This window comes from Rhinopithecus bieti, unplaced genomic scaffold, assembly GCF_001698545.2.
Source record: "Rhinopithecus bieti isolate Rb0 unplaced genomic scaffold, ASM169854v2 scaffold_4781, whole genome shotgun sequence".
NCBI lineage: Eukaryota > Metazoa > Chordata > Mammalia > Primates > Cercopithecidae > Rhinopithecus > Rhinopithecus bieti.
In genome coordinates this window covers 5,512,323-5,535,951 of record NW_016805181.1, presented here as the reverse complement: position 1 = coordinate 5,535,951, position 23,629 = coordinate 5,512,323, and the positions used below count along the sequence as shown (strand labels likewise).

Below are 23,629 nucleotides of genomic sequence, written 5' to 3'. Positions count from 1 at the left end.
TTCAGCCTCCCTGGCTTCACTTCTCCTTGCTTGACTGTGCATGGCTCTTTCTTGCTTTGTAGTGAGACACATACTCTTCCTCCTCTTTGTCCAGTTAATTCCTGCTCCCCTTTCTGGTCGCAGCTCAAAAGTTGTCTTCTCAAGAAAAACTCCCCTGACTGCTTCCCAGTACAATTTATTGCCACCCCTGCCCACTTCTCTCCTATAGTTCCCTGTTCTTTTTTAAAAAGGACTTGTCAATATGCATGATTATATAATTGTATGTTTATTGCCCTCGCTCTCTGACCATGTAAACTCTATGAAGCCAGAGCTTCATAGAGAGAATATCTTATTCTCTCTATCAGTTTGCTCAATGCCTGACACCTAGCAGATCCTCAACAATCTTTGTTGAATAAGTGTGTCCATTTATTCATTTAGTTCTCCAATGTCTGACTTCATTCAATCACTTATAATTAAAATGCCAATTTTTATAATTTCCATGAACCATAAATTAAAAAATCACTGTGTGGCCGGGTACAGTGGCTCACACCTGTAATCCCAGCACTTTGGGAGGCCAATGTGGGCAGATTGCCTGAGATCAGGAGTTCAAGACCAGCCTGGCCAACATGACAAAACCCTGTCTCTACTAAAAACACAAAAATAAGCCAGGCATGGTGGTACGTGCCTGTAATCTCAGCTAGTTGGAAGGCTGAGGCAGGAGAATCGCTTGAACCCCAGAGGCGGAGGCTGCGGTGAGCCAAGATCGTGCCGCTGCACTCCAGCTTGGGTAGCAGAGCAAGCCTCCATCTCAAAAAAAAAAAAAGAAAAAAAGAAAAGAAAAAGAAACTACTGTCTGCCATGCCATGACTGGAGGCTTACATTAACTCATTTATATTTGCAGTTAGTAACATACCATTTTTAAATGAGTGAATCCTACCCCAAGAAGCTAAGTAACCTTGTAAGTCATAGAATCAGTAAGTGGCAAAACCAGAATTGAAACCTCTGGCTCATAACTTCTCACTTTTCCTACCAAATGACACAAGTGGCTACAACCTGAGTGGCCAGGCTTGAATGGGTAGCAAGTCTTGAACTGTGTTGGTCCCCAGCCCCACAGCACCTGGGACAAGAACCAGAGTGGCATCCTCCTCCTCCACAGCAGAGGAGACTACTTAGGCAATGAAATGAAATTGGCACGTTTACCTGCCTGTGATTAAACAGAGTTTTTACTTGATAGCAGTTGTTGAAATAATTTGGGCTATAAATAAATAGGAACTGAGCTAGAATCTGAACCTGCTTACAAAGCTAGTCCTTTTCCATTGGAGCCATAACATATCCAATCCACTCAGGGAAAATTAGGGAACAAGGGGAAAATCTTTCAGTTTCTGTAGCATTTTAATGAAGGATTGATTGAGGTTTTATGCAGCAAGAAGGGCACAGCTGGGGAGTAATTGCCAAGAAAATTGAGGTGCAAGAGCCATTTACATAGAAGAATCAACTAAGGTTCCTCACCAGTGCTCAACTGAAGGCAGTAGCAATTGGACCAAATGACAAGCATCACAATCTCACTCCCTAGCACCCCATCCTAGGAAACAAAGGCACCTTGTCACTGCCTCCTTCAAAAGTACCACAACCCAACCCAAGGCAGGCAATGGCAATCCATGTGCGTCCTCCACTCCTAAGCCTTCAGCAACCCTGATACCTTTTCTAGGGACCTTCTGAAGAGGAGGCTTTAGTCGACTTATTCAAGATCACTTACCACTGTAGACGATAGCTAAAGCAGAGCTGAATTCCAGATGTTATGATCTAGAAAGTCTCTCAATCAATGGTAGAACTCTCATGCACAATCTTCTTTGGTTGGGGGCAGAGGAGGGGTAACTTGGAGCACGTGATAGTGTGGCTCCCCACAGGCTAGCCACTTGACAAGGATTCACCTTCTGTCCCTTCACTATGTATTAGAATCTACACTTTATGGCCACGTTTTATTTCTTCTTTTCTTCCTCTTCCTCTTTACTATACCTCCATCCATCCTTCTATAGTGCCGCTTTCACCCTGGTGTGTGAACTTGCTGCTGATTTCCCAAATGAGTTCTGAGAACCGATTTCCTGTGCTTTGTGCTCTGTGATGGTTCAGGCCACTCATCACGCCTCTCGTGGGGATCTCTGGCACTTTGGTGGGTCCTACTTAGAAATCATCTTCCTCCTCAATCCTTCGCTAACAAGTTCTATAATCTTAACCTCCCAGGGGCTCAGTTATACTACCTGCAAGATGGGCAGAAGAATTCCTGCCTAGAACCCCACTTAAATATAGGAAATCCAAAGATAATAATATATAAGGGCTTGGAGAAAAGAATAAAACTGAGACTGCAGTAAGGTGAATAATTCGGTGCATCCTCATTATGCAGCTGGAGTTAATTCCAAGGAAGCACTTTGCAAGTTCTCAGGTACTATGCGTGTGTTTTATTTTTTATTTATTTATTTTTGAGATGGCATTTCTCTCTTGTCGCCCAGGCTGGAGTGCAAATGCGCAATCTCAGCTCACTGTCACCTCCACCTCCTGGGTTCAAGCAATTCTCCTGTCTCAGCCCCCCGAGTAGTTGAGATTACAGGTGCCCGCCACCATGCCCAGCTAATTTTTGGATTTTTATTAGAGACAGGGTTTCACCATGTTGGTCTCAAACTCCTGACCTTAGGTGATCTGCCCGCCTCAGCCTCCCAAAGTGCTGAGATTACAGGTATGAGCCACCGCGCCCAGCCACATGTGCTTTCTAACATTTTTATTATTTCATTTTTGGAGTCATTATTATTTTTGTTACATCACACAAATTGCAATAACATTAAGAGATTGAGATGATGATGGTATGAGGATGGTGGTGGTGATGACACTGATGATGATGGCAATGTTGTTGATGGCACACAGTGGTAATGGTGAAGATGGTGGTGATACTGGGGAGATATGATAGTGGTGGTGATGGAAGTGATGCATATATTACAGGTCCACTCTACACACACATGTTCTTTATAAACGTGGATGGACCTTATCTCCTACATGGAGCAGCACAGATTGTGGAGGAAGCTCTTTTCCTTCCCTGGCATCTTCTATTCTTGGAAATCAATGAATATCCTTCATTCTTTTCCCCATAGTTCCTATTTCTATGGAGTCAGTTTGTCTTCATTCTATAAGCTCCCCAGCAACCCTCACTATTTGCCATGATGCTGGGCACTGGGCCTACAAGACATAGATCCTGTCCTTGAACAGCCTGTGTTCCTAAGGAGAGGAACATCTGAAAAGTGAAAGAACATAAGAGCAAAATAGCACGCACACTGCACTAGAAGGTGCACCCTCATTCTGCATGGGTGTGTCAGGGACTGGCAGGGTCGGGGATGGTTTTCCTGGGAAGGTGCCTTTCAAGCTGGCCAGTGACTAAGGGGTCACTCATCCTCCAGGGAATGGATGGATAGAGAGATCTCTAGGCCACAAGCAAAGCAGAGAATATACACTACTCTAGAGTATGATCTGAGAGATATGGGAGATTTCAGGGAAAATAGCTTACCTTAAGTTTTTGAAGTGATAAAATATTTGAATGTTATCTTGAAAGAACTATGGATCCACTAAAGGTCTCTCAGCATAGGAATGAAATGAGCTGAAGCTGGGTGTTACGATGTTTCCTCTATAGCCTAACCCACTCCACTTATGTTCCCAAGAGCCCCCGCATCATCCAGGAGCTTATAAGAAATGCAGAGTCCCAAGCCCCATTGCTAGACCTCGTGAATAAGAATCTGCACTTTTCAAAAGTTTCATTTTCTAAATTACTATACAGTAAATTTAACTTTTTATTTTTGGTGTAAAGTTCTGTGAATGTTAGTATATGTGTCAATTTGTGTAGCCAACACCATAATCAAGATACAGAACAACTCTGCCCCAAACACTATCTTGCATTATCCTTTATGATCACACATACCACCCCTATCCAGTGATAACCACTGATGTGTCCTCTGTCACTACAGTTTTACCTTTCCAAGGAAGTCACATAAATGAAATTCATATAATAAGTAACCTATTAACACTGGCTTTTTTAATTGAGCAAAATGTTTTTGAGATTCATCCAAGTTGTTGCTTTTATCAATAGTTCATTCTTTTTGCTACTGCACAGCATTCATTGTAAAGATGTACCAGTTGTTTTAGCCATTCACCCACTGAGGTTCTTCCCAGTTTGGGGTAATTATGAATAGAGATGCTATAAACATGTATATGAATGTTTTTTGTGTAATCTTAAGTTTTCATTTCCCTAGGGTAGATATCTAGACATTGAATTTCTGGTAATATGCTAAGTATATTAATTTTATAAGAAAACTTGGCCGGGCGCGGTGGCTCAAGCCTGTAATCCCAGCACTTTGGGAGGCCGAGGACGGCGGATCACGAGGTCAGGCAGATCAAGACCATCCTGGCCCTAAACATGGTGAAACCCCGTTCTTACTAAAAAATTACAAAAAAACTAGGCCGGGCGCGATTGGTGGCCAGGTGCCTGGTAGTCCCAGGCTTACATTGGGATGCTGCAGGCAGGAGAATGGCGTAAACCTGTGACGGCAGAGCCTTGCAGGTGAGCTGAGATCCGGGCCACTGCACTCCAGCCTGGGCGACAGAGCCGGGAGACTCCATCTCAAAAAAAAAAAAAAAAAAAGAAAACTTCTAAACTGTTTTCCTGAATAGCTATGTCATTTTGCATTCCCACTAGTAATGTCTGAGAGTTCCAGTTGCTCCCCATCTTCACCACTACTTGGTATTGTTAGTATTTTTATTTCAGCCATTATAATAGGTGTGTTCATATCTCATCATTGCTTATATTTGCATTTCCTGCTGATGTTCTTTTTCTGTGCTTATTTGCCATCCAAATATCCTTTGATCATGTGTCTGTTCAAGTCTTTTGCCCATTTTCCAGTTGGGTAGCTTGTTCTTTTCCTGTTGAATTTTGAGAGTTCTTTATATATCCTGGCTATATAAAGCTTTCTGTAATATATGTGATTTGTAAGTATTCTCTCCTATTATGCAGCTTGTTTTTCATTCTCATAATAATATCTTTCACAGAATAATAGCTTTTAATTTTGTTGGTGTCCAAGTGATCCATTTTTCTTTTGTGAAGCATCTTTTTGGGGTCATGTCTAACTTATCTAACTTGAGGTCAGAAAGATTTTCTCCTATGTGTTTTTATCAAAGTTTTATAGTTTTATGCTTACATCTGTGATCCACTTTGAGTCAATTTTTGTATAAGGCATGAAGTTTAGGTTGAGCTTTTTGTTTTGTTTAGTTTCATTTGCCTTTGGATGTCCAATTGTTTCAACACCATTGTAGAAGAGACTTTCCTTCTCCATTGAATTGTCTTTGTATCTCTATCAAAGCAATTGACCATATTTGTTGGAGGTCTATTTTTGGACTCTAGTCTGCTCCATTGATCTATGTGTCTATCCCTTTGCCAATACGACACTGTCTTGATTACTTTAGCTTTATAATAAGTGTTAAAATCAGGTAGGGCAATTGGTGATTCCTTCTAATACACACTTCTTTTTCAAAATTATTTTACCTATTCTAGTTACTTTGCCTTTCCACATAAATTTTAGAAATTAGTTTGTTTATATGTACAAAAAGTCCTGCTTAGATTTTGGTTGGAATTATGTTAAATCTATAGAGAAATTTGGGGTAAGCTGGCACCATTACTAGGATGAGTCTTCCAGTCTATGAACATGGTATGTCTTGCCATTTCTCTAGGTCCTCAGAATCTGCATCTTAACAAGAACCCCAGGTAATTTCCCTGTACATTAGAGTCTGGAAAGCATAGCTCTAGAGTAGAAATGCCAGTGAAGTCATCTGGGAGGATTTACAAAATATGGAAGCCTAGACCTCACTCAGGCCAACTGAATAAGGATCTCTGAAGAGGGGGCCTAGGTGCTGGAATTTTTTCTAAGTCCTGTAGGTGATTCTAACTGGCAGCCATGTGTGAACCTCTACTCTAAACCCAGTCTGGACTCTTGTGGCTCTGGCCCTATGCTCATTAAATCAGTCTGAGTAAGGCCATTAGTTCATTCCTTTTCAACCCTAGAGGCATATTGGAATCCTTTGAGGATAGAGGTTACCTCAATGAGAATTTTCAAGAAACAATTCTAGTTGACAGATTCACCAAACTTCCTCTGAGGCCCCACCTATATTTGAGGATTGCTTTTCCCTGACCAACCCCAGGAGCTAGAACAACATTCCAGAAGTTTTAACTCTCAACTCTAAAAACCCGCTGTCTTTTTGAAAGTCTCTCTGGAAGTTACTGAGGCAGCAGGAGACAGAGGAGAGAGAGAACATGTGTGCATACAAGAGAAATGTCCAATTGAGTAAGTCTGATCAATAAGATCTATGACCCAAAAATACTTGCTTCATAGCAAGGGAACATCTTTTGCTTTCATATCCATCTTGCACACCTGCTGAGTCAAGGAAACCGCTCCATATTTAGGAGAAAAACCCTCCTCTAATCTCTAAATGCAATAAAATGTTTTCTGTGTCTTTTTCTGTGGCTCCTTGGAAATGTTAAATGCATGTCTCAGCTACAGCAAGGTGGGGCATGACACATTGCCCCCCAAAATATGAACCAACTGAATGTTGTCTGAAGTCAGCTCTGTTTCTGTTATCTTTTAATGGATTTTAGGTAAAGAGGTCCTGATGTAGATAAAATAGATATAAAACCAAATTCTTCTGCTTTGGATGTGCACCAACCCCAGCAGGTTAAAAATAGATTCAACGGCATCAATAATATTTCTCTTTAAAGTTGCAGGTCCTTTGGAGGTTTGGAAACATTCAGAGAGGATAGAAGCGGAGAAAGATATGAAAACAGCAAAAGCTGCAGTCTAGGCCTCCAGGTGTGGGCCTTGGGGACAGCCATGCTGGAATGCCTGATTTTTACAAGTCCAAGTACCTATTTCCTACCAAAAAAAGCCCTTCCACATATGATAAGAACACATCTTTTCTTGCAGGGCTGCCAAGTTCATTCTAAACACCCCTGCCACTGTCTGTTGAGATTGATGCATCTCCAATCCCCAGCTCTTTATTTGAAGCTAAACATCCAAAGACCTTTAGAATCACAAAATGTCAACATACAAATGAGAGCATCTCAACATGCATCTCAACTGCAGAACCACAGCATGTTGAGATTGGACCAGCAAACCCCGAGGAAGTTTCCTCTCTTGCTCCTCTGTGGGAAATGACCTATCCAAGTTCACACAACAGGTAACATGGAGCATGTGGAGGGACTCAGCATAGGCCTGTGCAGAAGTGGGGTCTACTGGAAAAGACTTGGCCTTTGAAGTCTCATTCCAATCCCAGCCTTGCATTGACCAGCTCTGTGACCTTGACCTTGAAAAAGTAGAGTCACAGTGAATCACTAAAAATGTGCACAAAATAGCTGATACACAGTGGTGCACTCAGCTAACACCAGTCATTTCTGTAATACAGATCTCCCAACTTCTAGTCCAGTGCTCTTTGCACAATAACACCATATGAAGACTCTGAGCCATCCAATAGTGCACTTGAACCCTCTCCTCAAAAATACAGGCCAGCACTGCCCAGCCTTCTTTAAAGACAGCCAGGAAAAGAAACCAAATACATACTACTTACCCAACCCTGAACGAGACATCCTGCCTCCCTTTCCTTTATTTTGTTTCCCTTCTATTTGTCCTGGGTTTGTGGTTCTTGGGCAAGGTGAACTCTGCTCAGATATGTGACCCCTGGCCACAGTTGCATATGGCCCTACCTCAGTTGCTGCCTGCTCCTTACATGTTTCTCCAGGTCCACAATCCTTTCCTGTGCCATCTTCCCCTGTGGCACCTGTGTGTAGGAATCTTCAACAGTTGCACTACCTACAGAGAAGCCACAAGCTGGAGCCCCACAAGTTTCCCCCCAGGCCCCATGCATAGGTCAGCAGTCTTGACCCATGGAGTGATTGTAATAATTTTTTTTTTTTGAGATGGAGTCTCACTCTGTTGCCCAGGCTGGAGTGCAGTGGCCGGATCTCAGCTCACTGCAAGTTCCGCCTCCCGGGTTTACGCCATTCTCCTGCCTCAGCCTCCCGAGTAGCTGGGACTACAGGTGCCTGCCACCGCGCCCGGCTAATTTTTTGTATTTTTTAGTAGAGAGGGGTTTCACCGTGTTAGCCAGGATGGTCTCGATCTCCTGACCTCATGATCTGCCCGTCTCGGCCTCCCAAAGTGCTGGGATTACAGGCTTGAGCCACCGCGCCTGGCCTGATTTTAATATTTTAATTAAATTGACAACAGGTACAAAATCTGGAGATTTCACAAAAATGCAGATTTCTGACTTCTTTTGACAAATTACAAACTAGCCAAATGTCCACAGTTGACCAGAGCTGTGAGGCAGCTGCTCCCTTCATCTGGGAAGACTCTTACTCCTCTGGTCAAAGTCCCCACTGGTGCCCTCATTGCAACCTCCCCATTCCCTATCAGCCTCTGAGTTTTCCACCCCTGTTACAATGTGCACTTCCAGTTCTCCAGCTGGACATTCAAGATGCATCACCACATGGCCCACTGCACCTATTCAATCTGTTCTCCTGGGAACCCTGGAAAATTTCTCTGCTTCTAGGCTCTGCTGGGAGCAATTCCCCTCCTACAATGTACTCCTTGCTCTTTTATTTACCCAGCCCAATCAAGAGTATCTCTTCTCAAGAAATTCTTGCTGACCATCCAAGCCACAAAGAGCTCTCCTTCCCTTAAAGCATGGAGTCAACAGTTATCTTACCCACCTTCTCGTAGTTGGCTCTTCCTGTTTGCACATCCTGTTTCCCTAGCTAAATTGTAAACTTCTTGAGTTCCTGGTCATCCATGTTTCCAGCCATCCATCCCACTGATGCAAAAAGAAGGTGGTTTCCATTTTCACTCTAGATCTATCTAATTGATTATCTAATTGATGTGGCCTTTAGTAGAGTCAGTGATTGCTTCCAGTTGGTGGGTGCAGGAAGGCTGTGAAAAAGTTACCACTTTGAGCTTGACCCTGAAGGTTCAAGCAGAATTATTTAGGGATTTGGAGAAAACCCAAAGATGCCAAGGCCTTGCATCTTTGCCTGAAGGAACCATGGCAGGGATACAAGGAGGCAAAGGAGGGAGACGTGCACAGTGATCAGTGGGTGGTCATGGCTGTGGGAAGGGTGGATAATGGGAGATGAGATGAAAAAGATTGCTTGGTCTTGGCATATGTCAATGGCTGATTGAGAATCTTAAGTTTCCTTATCTGAAGCCCTGTCACAATCACCCAGACTTTGAGTACTTCATGTGGTGGTAAGAGGCAGAGACAAACCCTTCCCCAGGTGCCCTGATCTGGCCAAGCCTGAGCAATCTGACTACCAGAGTTCTGAACTCTTAGAAGGTAGAGTTGCAAACCACCATGGAGGGAATCTACTCCAGCCTCCCTTCCCAAACATGTGGGCCTAAGCATATTTAAGCTAGTCTGAGCTCACTTTGCAAGCAGTTGTCATAAGGCGCTACATCAAAAGACTCCCAAGGCCCAAATATTTAACAACCAGAACACTCCCTCCATCCATCAGTTTGGTAATTCTATCCACACGATAAAACTATTGGGGTTTCATTTCTGGCCTGCTCATTTCTTATAAACATGCCAGGGCCATTTACAGCTCACAACTCACTGGTCTCTAAACATTTACACATTTCTCCCTCTTAACACATCCTTGGCCATTTGATTAAGTAGTAGAAGACAGGGGATGGAAGGCAAGGCCTTGGCATCCTTGGGTTTTCTCCAAACCTATCTTGACATGGGTTCAATGCCAGCCTCCCCTTCCAGTAAACACAAGGATTATTGCACTCCTGGGCACAGACTTGCTGATGCCTTCGTCTTCTCTATCCCTTCTCTTGTAGTTCCTTGAGGTAGGAGGGAATACAAACCCCAAGAACAAACAGACATGAGTCCATTTTACCAGCTGGGTTTAATGGGAAAGCTGGAAGGGTTCCCCATGATCCCTAGGGCTGAGTGAGTGCCCACATTTCACAACACCCTGATTCCAGACAGGAAGCTAGAAGTATCTATATTTAGGGGAAGGAAGCTGCCCCAGACACAGCTTCCTGGACTGTGAGCAAAGGAATCTCACAGAAGGCCTAAATCAGTTTCCATACAACTTCCTTGCCTTTTGGGAAGGTGCAATCTCACAGGACTGGTGGGACTTACCCAATGCAGTCATCCAAAAACATAGTTATGGCCAACACCTAAGTGCTGAGAAAAGTCAAGAGGAAGAGGAAGCCCCAAGGGCTGAGAAAGTGGTGAAGGTCATGGAAGAGGCATGGAGCTGTGGCACCATTGTCAGGGGACAGCTAGAGTCCAGGTCCAGAGCTAAAACTGGGTATGAGCAAGGGTAGGAGACAGGACACCGCCGAACACCCACAATGGTGCTGCTCCTGTTGGCTCTGCCTTCAATCTCAAAGGCAATTATGAATAAAGGAAAGCACACTGCCTTCAGAATCTGACCTAAGTTTGAAATCTGGCATCTTTCCCAGCTGGCTGTATGACCCCTAGGAGCTACTCAACACCTCAGAGCCTCACTTTGTTATTCAGCAAAACAGAGATGCTGGTATATCTCTCCTAGGAGTGACAAGGGGATTCATGCGGCTACCAAGCAGCCACCACAAGAGCCCTCCATAATAGCATCCACCACACTGCAGTCAGGGCAACAGCACTGCAAGCACTTCATAGACAGAGACCAAGCCTTTCCAACTTGATCTGCCATGCTTCGACACAGTGCCTCAGCCATTGAGAAAATCCTGTGACAGGCACAGACCCCCTTCAAGAAGGACTTGCGGCTCAGCTGCTGAGAGGGTTGTCAGCAGCTTCTTCAGGGCTTGCTCAGTTGCAGAGAGCTATCTGGCCTGAGGTCATGCCCTTCAGGGGCAGCCCACCTCCTCTGAGTGATGGGAGTGATGGAATAAAGGCCCATGTCAGCCCATCCTGGCACTCATTCTGGCACAATGCTGGCAGGCCATCTTGGTGCTCTTGTGGCCGGCTGTGGCTGCAGCCAGCCTGCATCACAACTCAACCTCTGCACAGTCCTACTGCCTTCCCCCACTCCTGTGGGCATGAGCCTCCGGCACACTCAACTTCGTGTCAGAGCTTACTTTCCAAGAACCCTACCTGCAATGAACTTGGTATTTGTTGATGAGTAAATGCCTGAAACAAGATCCCCGATCTTCTAAATCCAGAGTTAAAACTCAGACAGGCCATGGTCCTTGGTCATTCTAGGTCCAAGAGGCTCTTGCTGCTGGCATGGCCAAAAGATGCAGGTAAGTAAAACAGCACGCTATGGTGCTATGACCACCCGGGGGCTGCTGTGTCCCACTCAGGAAAATCAGGTACCTAGTTGGCTTCCAACAGAGGCTGGGGAAATTTCAAGTTGAGGTTGCGCTCTGTAGACCTTCTCCACCACTAAATCCCCCAGGTTTATCATTTCCTGGGAGAATAGGTCCTGGGGAGAGAGGGGGAGATAACAATGGAACACACCAAGAGGGAACCCTGTAATGGAACAATGCCCGCTAATGTTTATTTTATCCCAGGAGTCACAGAAGGAATGGAATGGCTGAAATGGAGATAAAGGATGAAGGACAGTCCCTTCAGGGTGTTATCCAAAAAGTCACCTTGGAAGGGGAAGAAGCTCCTACCAATATCAGAAGAACAACAAACATTTTTTTTTCTAGAAGATAAGTGGCCAATTTCAAAATAATTATTTTATCAACTGCCATATAAGTTTTTTTTAAAAATTCATTTAAAAAAAAAAAAATGAGGCTGGGTGCTGTGGCTCATGCCTGTAACCCCAGCCGAGGTGGGTGGATCACCCGAGGTCAGGTATTCAAGACCAGCTTGGCCAACGTGGCAAAACCCATCTTTACTAAAAATACAAAAATTAGCCAGGAGTCCTGGCGCATGCCTGTAATCCCAGGTACTCGGGAGACTAAAGTGGGAGAACCGCTTGAACCCAAGAGGCGCAGGTTGTAGTAAGCCGAGATCGTGCCACTGCACTCCAGCCTAGGTGATAGAGCAAGACTCCCTCTCAAAATAAATAAATAAATAAATAAATAAATAAATAAATAAATAAATACGTCCCTTTTCAAATAAGGAGGGGGAACACTTAGATTACACGTGCTATTGAGTTCTTTTTGGCTGTGAGGTAAGGAGGAGAGCCTGTGCCTGGGCGACCTTGGCCAGGTCAGAGACACTGGGACAGCCTGGACATGAGGAAGAAGGGATCTATGCAGTTCTGTCCACAGCACATTCCAGGGCAGCTTCCTCTGGGGCTGCTTCTGTGCCAGAACCTGCTGGCCTCAGGAGCCCCAGCTCACCTTTCACTGACCTTCAGCCCACAGGAGAACAGCATTTCCTACCTCCCCCACCTGCTGACAAGGCCTCTGCTCTTTCTCATGCCAAGGACAAAGATGACCTCTGGGGGATTCCTTTTAGCTGGCCCATAAAAGGAAGAGAGACAGGCCAAAGAGAAAGAGCTGCTGGGTCCTTCCCCAACTAGAACATGGGAAATGATGATTTTCCAGTAGGGAACTGGTGGCTGGGCAGGCAGGCGTTGACTAGATGGGTCCCTCTGGGGTATGGTAGAAATGATCTCCACTTCAGAGAAACAGACTTCCAGAGAAGGCTGGCATTAGCATCCTGATCTGCTCTACTGCGAATTCCAAGGGTTTTGCAGAACTCTTGCTGGGCCATGAGGGTACAGTCTCCTCCTGACCCCAATCCTTTAACCAAAGCAGCTAGGTTTTAGTTAGTGTACACAGAGTTCCAGGCCTCTAAGAGTGTGAAAGCCACTGCCTCAGAAGATATCCCTTGTTGGAGGTCCTGGGAAGTAGAGGCCATGGAGGCAGACAACTTAGCAGCTGTGCAACCCTCAGCAAGTCATTCATCCACTCTGAGCCCCCCTCCTGTGTAAAACAGCAATTGTCACAGTGCCTACCTCCTAGTCTGGGTGTGAGAGTTCAAGGTGAGGCCAACCAGGTGCTTCACTCCATGCCTGGCTCATAGTGAGTCCTCAATAAATGTGAGCTATTTTCTTTCAATAAATATTTGCCCTTTCCAGCATCGCGAATACATGAGCTTCCAATTCCAGGGATCCAAAGACAGAGGGGCTTTATTTCCTTCAATGAGTTCAGAGAATTCCCAAGCATTTAAACCGCTATAAACTAAGAGAGTAAGCCATAGCTCTGAAAATGCTCTGTGTGCTCATTCACCTGAAGTAGCACTGGGGGTCACCACAGCCTCAGGTGCCACCGAGCTGACAGGCCAGGAAAAGAATACCCACTGACTCACCCATCTGGGTGGAATGGTTTCACAGGGACCCAGGTGAGGTGGTGAGGTTGCTGCTTTTCTACACATTGGCTTTTTCTGCTTCCTCATTGCCCCACTTCCATCATAAAAGTGCCTGAGTTCTGGAGCAAAGGCTTAGCTAGGAAAGGTTTCAGATATTTTCTTTTGTCTTAACCCTTCAGGGAGAGGAAGGAAAATCTGTCTCTTGCTGGGTTGAGGGCCACCAAGCTGGTTAGCTCACTCTACCACGTTCTGCATTTTCTACCTTCAACACAGTGGATACTGGGATGTCTCTCTCTCGCCATATGCATTCAGGAAAAAACCCTGGTTTGGGTGGGGCTCTGGTTTGGGTGGGGTCTGCATTGGGTCTACAGCCACTAGCAACTTGCTGTAGTCAAGGCAAATGACATAGCTCTCTGATCTTCAGCTTCCTCATTGTAAAGAGAGCTCTTAGCTCCAGGTCTCATTACTTTCAGGGTATTTAGGATGTTTAGATGCCAAATAAGATAGCAGAAGGCAGAGCACCTTGACAAGCATAAAGCACTATATGCAAACATAAAGCATGGTGCAATCTCACGGGACTGGTGGGACTTGTCCAATTATAAACCAACAAATTTATAATCACATGGCAGGAAGGGTGGAATTTCAAGACAGGATTATTATTCATTGTAAGATGACTTGTGTAATAATGTAAATGACTGCTCTTCACCCCATCCTCTGATTCTAATTAAAATCCTCATTCCATGGCCCCTACACGTACGTTCATTTTCACTGTTCAATTACAAGCACCAAGATGAGACGTTTTGACGCCCTTGGTAATTGTCTGGTTTCTACAAGTTCTTGGTTCACAAGCATAAGCATGTGTTTCATTTGATGTTTGGCACCATAGAAAACAGTGTATGTTTAATGATTTCTGTGTTAAATTGAATAATGAATAAACAGCAAAGACAATAGACCAAATAGTAACTTCTTCTTTTTTTTTTTTTTTTTTTTTTTTTGAGACGGAGTCTTGCTCTGTCGCCCGGGCTGGAGTGCAGTGGCCGGATCTCAGCTCACTGCAAGCTCCGCCTCCCGGGTTCACGCCATTCTCCTGCCTCAGCCTCCCGAGTAGCTGGGACTACAGGCGCCCGCCACCTCGCCCGGCTAGTTTTTTGTATTTTAGTAGAGACGGGGTTTCACCATGTTAGCCAGGATGGTCTCGATCTCCTGACCTCGTGATCCGCCCGTCTCAGCCTCCCAAAGTGCTGGGATTACAGGCTTGAGCCACCGTGCCCGGCCCAAATAGTAACTTCTTGATACACCTGCTTGACAGAATTCTGAGCCTTTTTCCCACTCCATCAAGGACAACTGCCTAATAGAGAATCAGAATATTTTTCTAATACAAATAAAGTAAAAAAGCAATGTAATGTTATTATCTTTTAAAGACAGAAATACTATTAAATCCTCTACCATTTTTAAATTAAAGCATAAAATCCTCTTCTACCCAATAAGCAATAAGAACTCACTTGAATTTCTTTTCATGGGCATTTAAGGGATACTAATGGGTACAGACAGAAGAGGGAAAAGTTCAGAAAAGAAAACAGCAGATAATATATAAAGAAGTAGAAAACAAGAGTGATAGAAGAGAAGCAGAAGAGACTAAGGAAGGCATCTAGGATGCAGTTGTAAAGAGAAAATCAGACGTAGATAGGCAGGAAAGAAAACAATCAATCAAACAAACAACAACAACAATAAAATGAGAACTAAAGAGAAACTTTCTTAAAGGAACCCATAATTTTGGAAGCTTATCAGTAGATTTTAAAAGTAGATTACAGATTTATGACTTCAGGGGTAAAGGTTGTGTTACTCTTAGTAACTGTTTCCTTAATGACATAAAATCACATCAAGACTATATCCAGCTCATGGGCCAGCAGTGCCCTATCCCTGCCCCATAATGCTGCACTGTGTTATTTTTCAACACCAAACATTTGGTGTCCACTTTGTCCACTTGGGCCAGCACCTCCATCGGACTGCCATCACTAAGAGAAATGAGCCAGCCTCCCACGTCAGCTTCCTCCCCTATGGGCTCCACCGAATGGGGATGAATGTGGTACCTACTCTCAGGAGGGATGTGAGGATTAATGAGATGATATAGAAAAAGCACCTGGTATTGTAGGTGGCATTTAGTAAATCCTTCATAAACACTAGAGTTCATTATTAGTTGGGGTTACAAATAGTCACTCTCAGAGGGGGAAAAATGAATGAAAGTGTGCAAACAGGTTAAACAAAATATTTTGGAAATTTTATGTTGTTGTCTGAAATTTCCTTCATATGCATCTAAAAGCATCATACTCACTGTCACCCTCTTCACATGGTGGGTATCGACATAAAGAACATTCTTCAATATCTGCCAAAGAATTTACTGTTACATTTCATTTCCGTCTAGGTTTCCACTGAGCCCTCCAGCTCAAGGGGCCTCCCTCCCCATGAGTCGTCTTTAGGAAGCCCAGCCTCGTCTCTAATTTTGAGAAGCATTTCCCTTATTTCAGGTCTTCATTCAGCCAGTGGTTCAACCACTGAACCACTTCAGTTTCCTTCCTTCATTTTATTCACAAAGGAATCCTGTCATCTACAGCTCCTAGCTGGGCTCCTTTGAAGAGACTTTCTCTTCTTGCATTACTCTCTTGCTCAGCCTTCCTTAGGAAGGAATTAAGACACATTTCAGGAAACAGGCAGAAAATGTTAATCCTTCTTTCCCTCATTGTCCTACTCATAAACGCACCCATAATGCACCCATAAATAAGCTGTAGACCCACATCTGGTTCTGAGCCCAGCACACAGTAGGAGCTCAGATGAATGATTACGCCTGCCTTCCCAGTCTTGCTTCTGCCATCCCTTCCCCCTAGAAAATCTGCTCCTCTCTCCTTAGCCTAGTAGAACCCTCATGAAAGCTGTTGTCCCCTTTTGAAGGAATGACGCCCCAAGCATCCAGCGTGTCTGATGTTTACTTCATGCACCCTAGTGGATGTGGTGAAAAGAAGTGACTTTTCCATTTCAAAGAGAAAGCACAGTCTCCAAACTTATGACCTCTTTCTCAGAATGCCAATACTTAACAGCTTAGCCCTGGGCAACCCTAGCTTTTATGACCTTAGATTCCCCTTTGGAGTGGAAATGGCTTTTCTGTTTCTCCCTAAGGTTCTCTGAATTAGATGACCAAAGGAGAACTTACTTCTACCAAGATGGATCTATGAGACCCATTCAGGCTCTCATCCATTCATTCAACACATTCATTCATTCAGTCCCTACTGTGTTCCAGGAAATAAGTGTCAACCATACAGGAGTGACCCAGACAAAAAGCCCTGCTTTTATGGAGTTAGCTTGGATTTTAGTGGAGACAGGGGAAGATAGATAAGTAAAATAAATAAAGAATATATTGTATATTAGAGAATCATAAGGTTTATAAAGAAAAAATGAAAGATACAAAGAGTAGGGAATGGGGATAATTTAAAATAGGGGGAAATTTATAAACATAATGGGAAATATGCATGTAAGTAAAATTTCTTCCAATAAATGGAATATTTGACACTAACTTGCAGTGTAAACATGGACACATCACAGGCTCTTTCCAGGCCTCAGTTTCCTTCTCGGCAGTATAAGGTGGAACTACAAGGTCTCTCTACAGTACCTTCTGGCGCTGAAATTCTCTTTCTCTATGCAATAGATAGCAATTTGAATTAACACTAGAGCCTGTTGGGACCCAGTGATTATGGTCTAAGTTTCAGTGACATTTTTAAAAAAATCCCTACATTCCTTGGGGTTCCCAGCAACATCTCCATCGGTGCTGATCCAAATTAATTGTGAGAGCAACCACAAATTCCCTTGTTTATATTTTTGAATTGTTGACTTAGAATCAATTTTAAATCCAAGCCCTTCTTCCCCACAGATACTCTGAAAACACCCTCCTGATAGGCACTAAGCCCTAAGAGGGTCATAAAGTGGGGCTCTGAGAGCAAGGACGCTGGGCAACCCAGCTTTCAGTGCCACTCATCCTAGCCACATGAATACTCATAGCAGGCTTGAGGTCAATTAAATCAGACCAGCCCTGAGAGGTGGCAACCAACAAACTGTTTCTTCTTCGTGGACTTTTTGTTGCTTCTTTATTTATTTTCCACTGAGCTACAACAAGGCTCAGGAGGAGGCCCTTCATCTAGGAAGAGTCATTTTGGGACCACCCAGGGAGGAAAAAGTATCCATCAGGCACCCATCAGCCACCTCTGATGAAAAGCTCCCTTTGGGGTAATTTCTCTGTATCGCAGAGTCAGCCTTCTGCCTGCTGGAGGAGCTGTGGTGAGCATGTGAAGGGAGGTTCTGAAGGCTTCAGCAGCAGCCACCAGTCCCCCTGCAGCCCCTAATGAGAGGTGATCCTTGTTCAGTTCCTACTACGTGCTAGACACATTCCAAGCACATGTATTAACTAACAAGTCTATGAAACAGATGCTATCATTATTCCCATTTTACAGATGGAGCAAGTGAGACACAGTGAAGCAGCCTGTCCAAGATCACAGTTTGTAATTGGAGGAGAGGAGCCCCTACCCTGTGTTTAACCACTGATGCTACAGAGCAGCTCCATCCAGAAGAAACGTAAGACAAACCACATAGATCATTCTAAATTTTCTAGAAGGCACATTTCTTTGACACTTACTTTATTTACAACTCTATGCAAATTTAAAGACAAATAATATTCCAAGTGGGGCCGGGCATGGTGGTTCGTACCTATAATCCTAGCACTTGGGGAGGCCAAGGTGGGTGGATCACCTGAGGTCAGGAGTTCGAGACCAGCTTGGCCAACATGGTAAAAACCCTGTCTCTACTAAAAATACAAAAATTAGCCAGGTGTGGTGGTGGGTGCCTGTAATCCCAGCTACTCAGGAGTCTGAGGCAGGAGAATCAGTAGAACCCAGAAGGTAGAGGTTGCAGTGAGCAGAGATCACATGATTGCACTCCAACCTGGGAGACAAGACCAAAGCTCCGTCTCAAAAATATGTATATGTATATTATATATATATACACACATATATTATATATACATATATTATATATTATTTATATATATATATATTCCAAGTGGAGGAAAGAAGTTTTCAGATTGCTCTCACCTGTAACTACCATACATTAATTTTCTTGCATATTTTTCTTTAAGATTATAATGTTGATTGCCACCTAACAGTCATTTCCATTCCCCTCCCTTGTTCAGAGAACTCTGATTTTGTTCAGGGGTGCAGGTACCTCACCAAAACTGACCCTGGCCCCACTCTTGGGCAGACCTCAGTTAGTCTGAGCAAGCCCCAGTGCTCTCATTCTTATGCCAACAATTGGCTTGGGACCAATCTGTGACTGGTTCTTGACCTGTGAAATAAATGTGCGGGTGTGCTGGGGGCTTCTAGAAATGTGGGCCAGACTCCTGAGGAAGAGATCTGGAGAGCTGGTTCCTTATCCTCTGGACATTTTTTTTTTTCTTTCCTTTTAGTGTGGTAAAATATACAAAAGTAAAATCTGGTTCGTAGCTGGCGGGAGCTGCATGTGTTCCGCGATCTCAGGGTCGTCACTGCAATGGCCCTGGCCTTCCCCTCTCTATGTGTCCACGCCTTTGTTCGTGCCCTCCAGGCCTCCCGAGTAGCTGGCGTGTTACTACAGGTGCGCTGTGTGCCTGGCCTGTTGTTGCTAGTTTTGTATTTTTTAGTATGAGACGCAGGCGCCGCCACCGCGTCCGGGCTAGTTTTTTATGTATTGGCTTAGTAATGGAGAGAAGCGAGCGCCTATCTTTCTAAAGATACCAGTTCTAAACTGTGCGTTTTGAAAGCCACTTAGTTTGCCTTTTTAAGATTATGTGCATTTGGAAAAAAACCGTGAACACAGGTTCCGAGCATCCGGAGTCCACACGTGTCAAGCCCGGAGAGTAACTTTACACAGGTACATCGACCTATCCTCGAGTCCTACTGTCTGGCATCCAGAAACGACCAGTGTACACCTATCGCTATGCACGCGAACACGATGTAGCATCGAGTATTATCAGGTTTAGATTCTCATCAAGATCGAGCAGCATATGCAACCTTATAAAGGAAATTACCACCTCACCATTATAAAATAATATATTAAAGTTATGGCCTCACAAGTAGCTAAGATACCTCTCATGGTACCACACAGACTCATCACATCCAAGTATGTAAATCCCAACCATTATCCATCTAGGAGGCATATTTTTTAAAAGTAAAAGAAAAGGTGAAATTAATTTTAAGAATGGAGTTTAATCTATCCAAAATATTATCAAGAAGTAATCAATATAAAAATTATAAATAAGATATTTTCTAGTCTTTTCTTTGTACTAAATTTCTACTTACTACATTTTTGTTTTGTAGAGACAGGGAATGCAGTGGCATGATCATAGCTCACTGTACAGTCCTTGAAATCCTGGACTCAAGCAATTCTCCTGCCTCAGCCTCCAAAGTAGTTGGGACTACAGGTGTGCAGTACCACACCCAGCTTTACAGCATATCTCAATTCATATTTCAGATGCTCACTGACCACTGGTGTTGGACGGCCCAGGTTTAGAGTTTCTCAGGCTTCTGCGTGCTCAGCCAGCTCACGGGTATCCCCAGGGGATAGCAGCACGCTGCATGTTTATGAAAGATTGGTGCGTCACCATCAGCTCTCTGGGGCAGTTTGCGATTCACTGCAGGACCCTAGATGGTGTCTGACTCTAATGGTTCCAGATCAGCCTCTCTAACCCCACCAGAGATCACTGTCATCATGCTGACGGACAACACAAGATCTGGAGCCTAAATGAGAGCTTTTCCTGGTGGAGCAAATATCGTGCCTCCTTCATCCAGCTGTGATTTCATCTCCCAAATGAGAATATGACCTCAACGACAGAGGTAGGGACAATACCTACGTAGCCACACGGGCACTCCCAGGTTGGACCAATAATAAATAAACACATTCCTACTTGGAAAGAGGGCAGCATGTGTGCAGGGTTGAGGCAAGCCGTAGTTGCCATGGAAACCAGCCAGCCTCACTCCAGACTTTTTCCCTGGTGCCCGGATCATTTGGTGGCTGACGAAGCCCAGTGGAGAGGCATTGTTCCTGTACCTATGGAAACCTTCCAAATAGGCCCATTATGATGAAAGCACATCAAAGAGGGAACGATGACGTACCTTTACCATCCATCGTCACATCCACTGCTTGTCCTGGGTAATACCCAAAAGAGAAGAAAATAAAGCCACTCTTGCCACAGAGGTAAATAAATGGAGAGCACTGAGGTATGACACTAGGGGTAGTAAGGTGGTCCCCAAAAGGGAGGCAGTGAGACTGCCCCATCTCGCCACCATAGTAAATGCTTGACTGGACAAATGGTTATGGCTTCAGGGTTTTGCTACCTGCCCAAGCTGCCTTATAACTCATCTTCTGTGGCAAGCCTCTGGTTTGCTTTCTTTCTGGAGTCATGCATGCTTGAGATCTTCCCATTCATTCATTCCTTCCTATGCTCATTCATTCCTTCACTCATTCTTGAATGAGAAACACCATGGTAACATGGAAAGAGCCTAGGTCATCCAGTCATGAGATCCCAGATTTAAATCCCAGTTCAGATGCTTATTGGATGTGTGATCTCATCTAAGCTATTAACAATTCTCTGAGGCTTTGTTTTCTCATCTGTAACATGGGTACAAGAGAATAATAATGCTTGCCACTTGTCTTCTACACAGTCATATTCAAAATGTTTAGACATGACTTATATCTCATTCCATTTTGATCAACAATTGCCAAACAGAGAGCCTGGTAACTCCAGATATTCAATAAGATTAGTTGAATAAAGATATGACAATGTGCTTTCACATATATTTCCTCTCTCTCTCTTCAAATTTCATTTTCACAGCAATCTGGTTCAAGGTTATTTCAGCCCAGCACAGGACAAAGGGGATTATACAATTAAACCACATGTTTCTCTCAATGAACTTATAGTTTACTGTGTTTGATGAACAATGTATACAATACTTAGTCTGTCCCTGCTACTGTTCTAAGTACTTTATAAATATTAGGTCATGTAATCTGCATAATAACCCTACGAGGTAAGTACTATGATTGTCTTCTGTCACTGGCTCAGGGTCACACTAGTACATGGCAGAACAAAGGTCAAATTCAGCCAATCTGGCTCCACAGCCTGTGCTCTTAACCTCTCAGCCACATTGCCTTTAGAGTGGATAAGCCACACGCACAAGTGTATGTGAATATTGTGCAAGACTGATGGATTCAGAGGAGGGAACACCATGCACTGAATCTTAAAGATGAGGTAGGATTTGAACACATGGAGTACATAGAGGGGAGCAGAAGAAGGACAGGTTGGAAAGAGGATGAGGCCCTGACCATTTGCATGAAGCATTTGGGCTTTAGACTTTGGAAAGCCACTGAAGGTCTGTGAGCCATGGGGAAACCTAAGCAAAGTTGGCTTTGGGGAAAATTCATCTGGCAATAGCATGAAATATGGACTGAAGCGGGGAGATGGGACAAATGAGGAGAGTGATGTGTAGCTGCTATAATGCGTGAAGGAAGGGGTCACAGGGCTTAAGCCAGGACAATGGAAAAAGCAGCATCAAGGGCAAATCCACAGGACATGCCTCCTACTGAGATGTAATATGTCTCCCTGAGTTACCCACCAAACCATTCACATCAGAAACAAGTTCCAGAGCGCACTCACTGGGCACTTTCCTGGCCATCCAGAGTGGCACATGGGTGCTCTATAGCACTGGTTTCCTCAAAGGAAACATGGGGCCATCTTGAGCAGCTGGAAACACTGGCTGAGCCTTTCCCAGTTGCATGCAGCTGTTTACTGAAGTCAAGGGGGCGAAATCCAATCCTGACAAAGAATCCTCGCCACCTCAAATGTGAAAGATAGCCAAGTACAACAAACTGTAGTCCCATTTGTTATAATGCCCTATACATCACAGCCTAGGCCTTACAGTTAATGGAGCTTTCTATTCCAATTCCCGTTATGCTGGAAGGGGAGGAGCAAGAATTGAGGAATGAATGAGGAGTCTGAAAGTGAGTTATAGCCCAAGAATATGACTTGTCAGCCATCTTCCAGGCTCTACCAATTGCCTGAAATTCTCTATCCAGTCGTAGGTTTGCATAAATTCCTGGAGAAGGCTCTGTGTGATACCACAATGAAACAGATGCCACAACAGGTAGACTCACAAAACTGGTAAAGAGAACTTTGCTTTGACAAAAGCTGGAGTTTTCCTTGTTATTTATCTTTCCTATTTGAAGCCTTGAAGTCCCATTTTCATCTTGATGGAGATGATAAACTCTTCGAAAATTTTTATGGCTCCCAGGACGAAACTGAGGACTCTGCCTCTGCTTCCCACTGCAATTCTGGCAGACTTTTAAATTCAAGTCAGGGCAGAAACTGCTTTTGGTCAGAGGCAAAATGTATTTATCTCTGTAAGCACAGCCATTAAGATGTGAGCATGAATAGCTAAGAGAAAGAACATTAAGGGAGAAACAGGAAGAAATAGGAGGTGAGGCTATGATGGAAGGAAATGATGACGCATCAACCCCCACCAAAAGCTTTTTACAGTGCCGGGGGAGTGGGGCACAGGGAAAGGCATCTGCAAAGATTGGGAGAAAGAACCCAGGAGTGGGCTGAGGGGAAGGCTTTGCAGTGGGAGGGCTGTGATCAGTGTATGCTTCATGCAGAGAGAATTTTGAGAGTGGACATAACAAACAGGAAAATTGTGCTTGCATTTCTGTTTATCTGTAGAATCACTGTGGCTCTGAAATCCACCCCCTCTGCTCTCCAAACACTAAAGAAAGTCTCCAGATGGAAAAATCTGAAGTCAGGCTGCAACATGAAAAAAGAAAAGAAAAAGAAGGCTGCTACAGGAAGCTGACAAATTTGCTGTTTCTCTGAGATCTAACCTATGAAGCTGGGATATCAAATACTAGACAGAGTCAGGAGACATGCCTGAAACTGACCAAATGACCTTGGACAAGCCCCACTTTAATCACACATAATGTAAACTTTAGGGAATGTGACCTAGAAGAGGTAGCTAAGGCACAAATAACACTATTACTACCACCCTCCAAGCTGCCATTCATGGCAGGCATCATTAATCAATCACGGAATTCTTTATTTTATTTTATTTTTAGATGAAATCTTGCTCTGTCACCCAGGTTGGAGTCCAGTAGCACAATCTTGGCTCACTGCAACCTCTGACTCCCAGGCTCAAGCGATTCTCCTGCCTCAGCCTTCCAAGAAGCTGGGACTATA

At 44.1% G+C, this 23,629-nt stretch overlaps 1 protein-coding gene across 9 annotated transcripts in view; it reads right to left on the bottom strand.

Moving 5' to 3' along the window:
* Window positions 1-23,629, bottom strand: part of KCNMA1 (potassium calcium-activated channel subfamily M alpha 1) — a 767,391-nt gene that overhangs the window by 496,822 nt on the left and 246,940 nt on the right. The window lies entirely within an intron of this gene.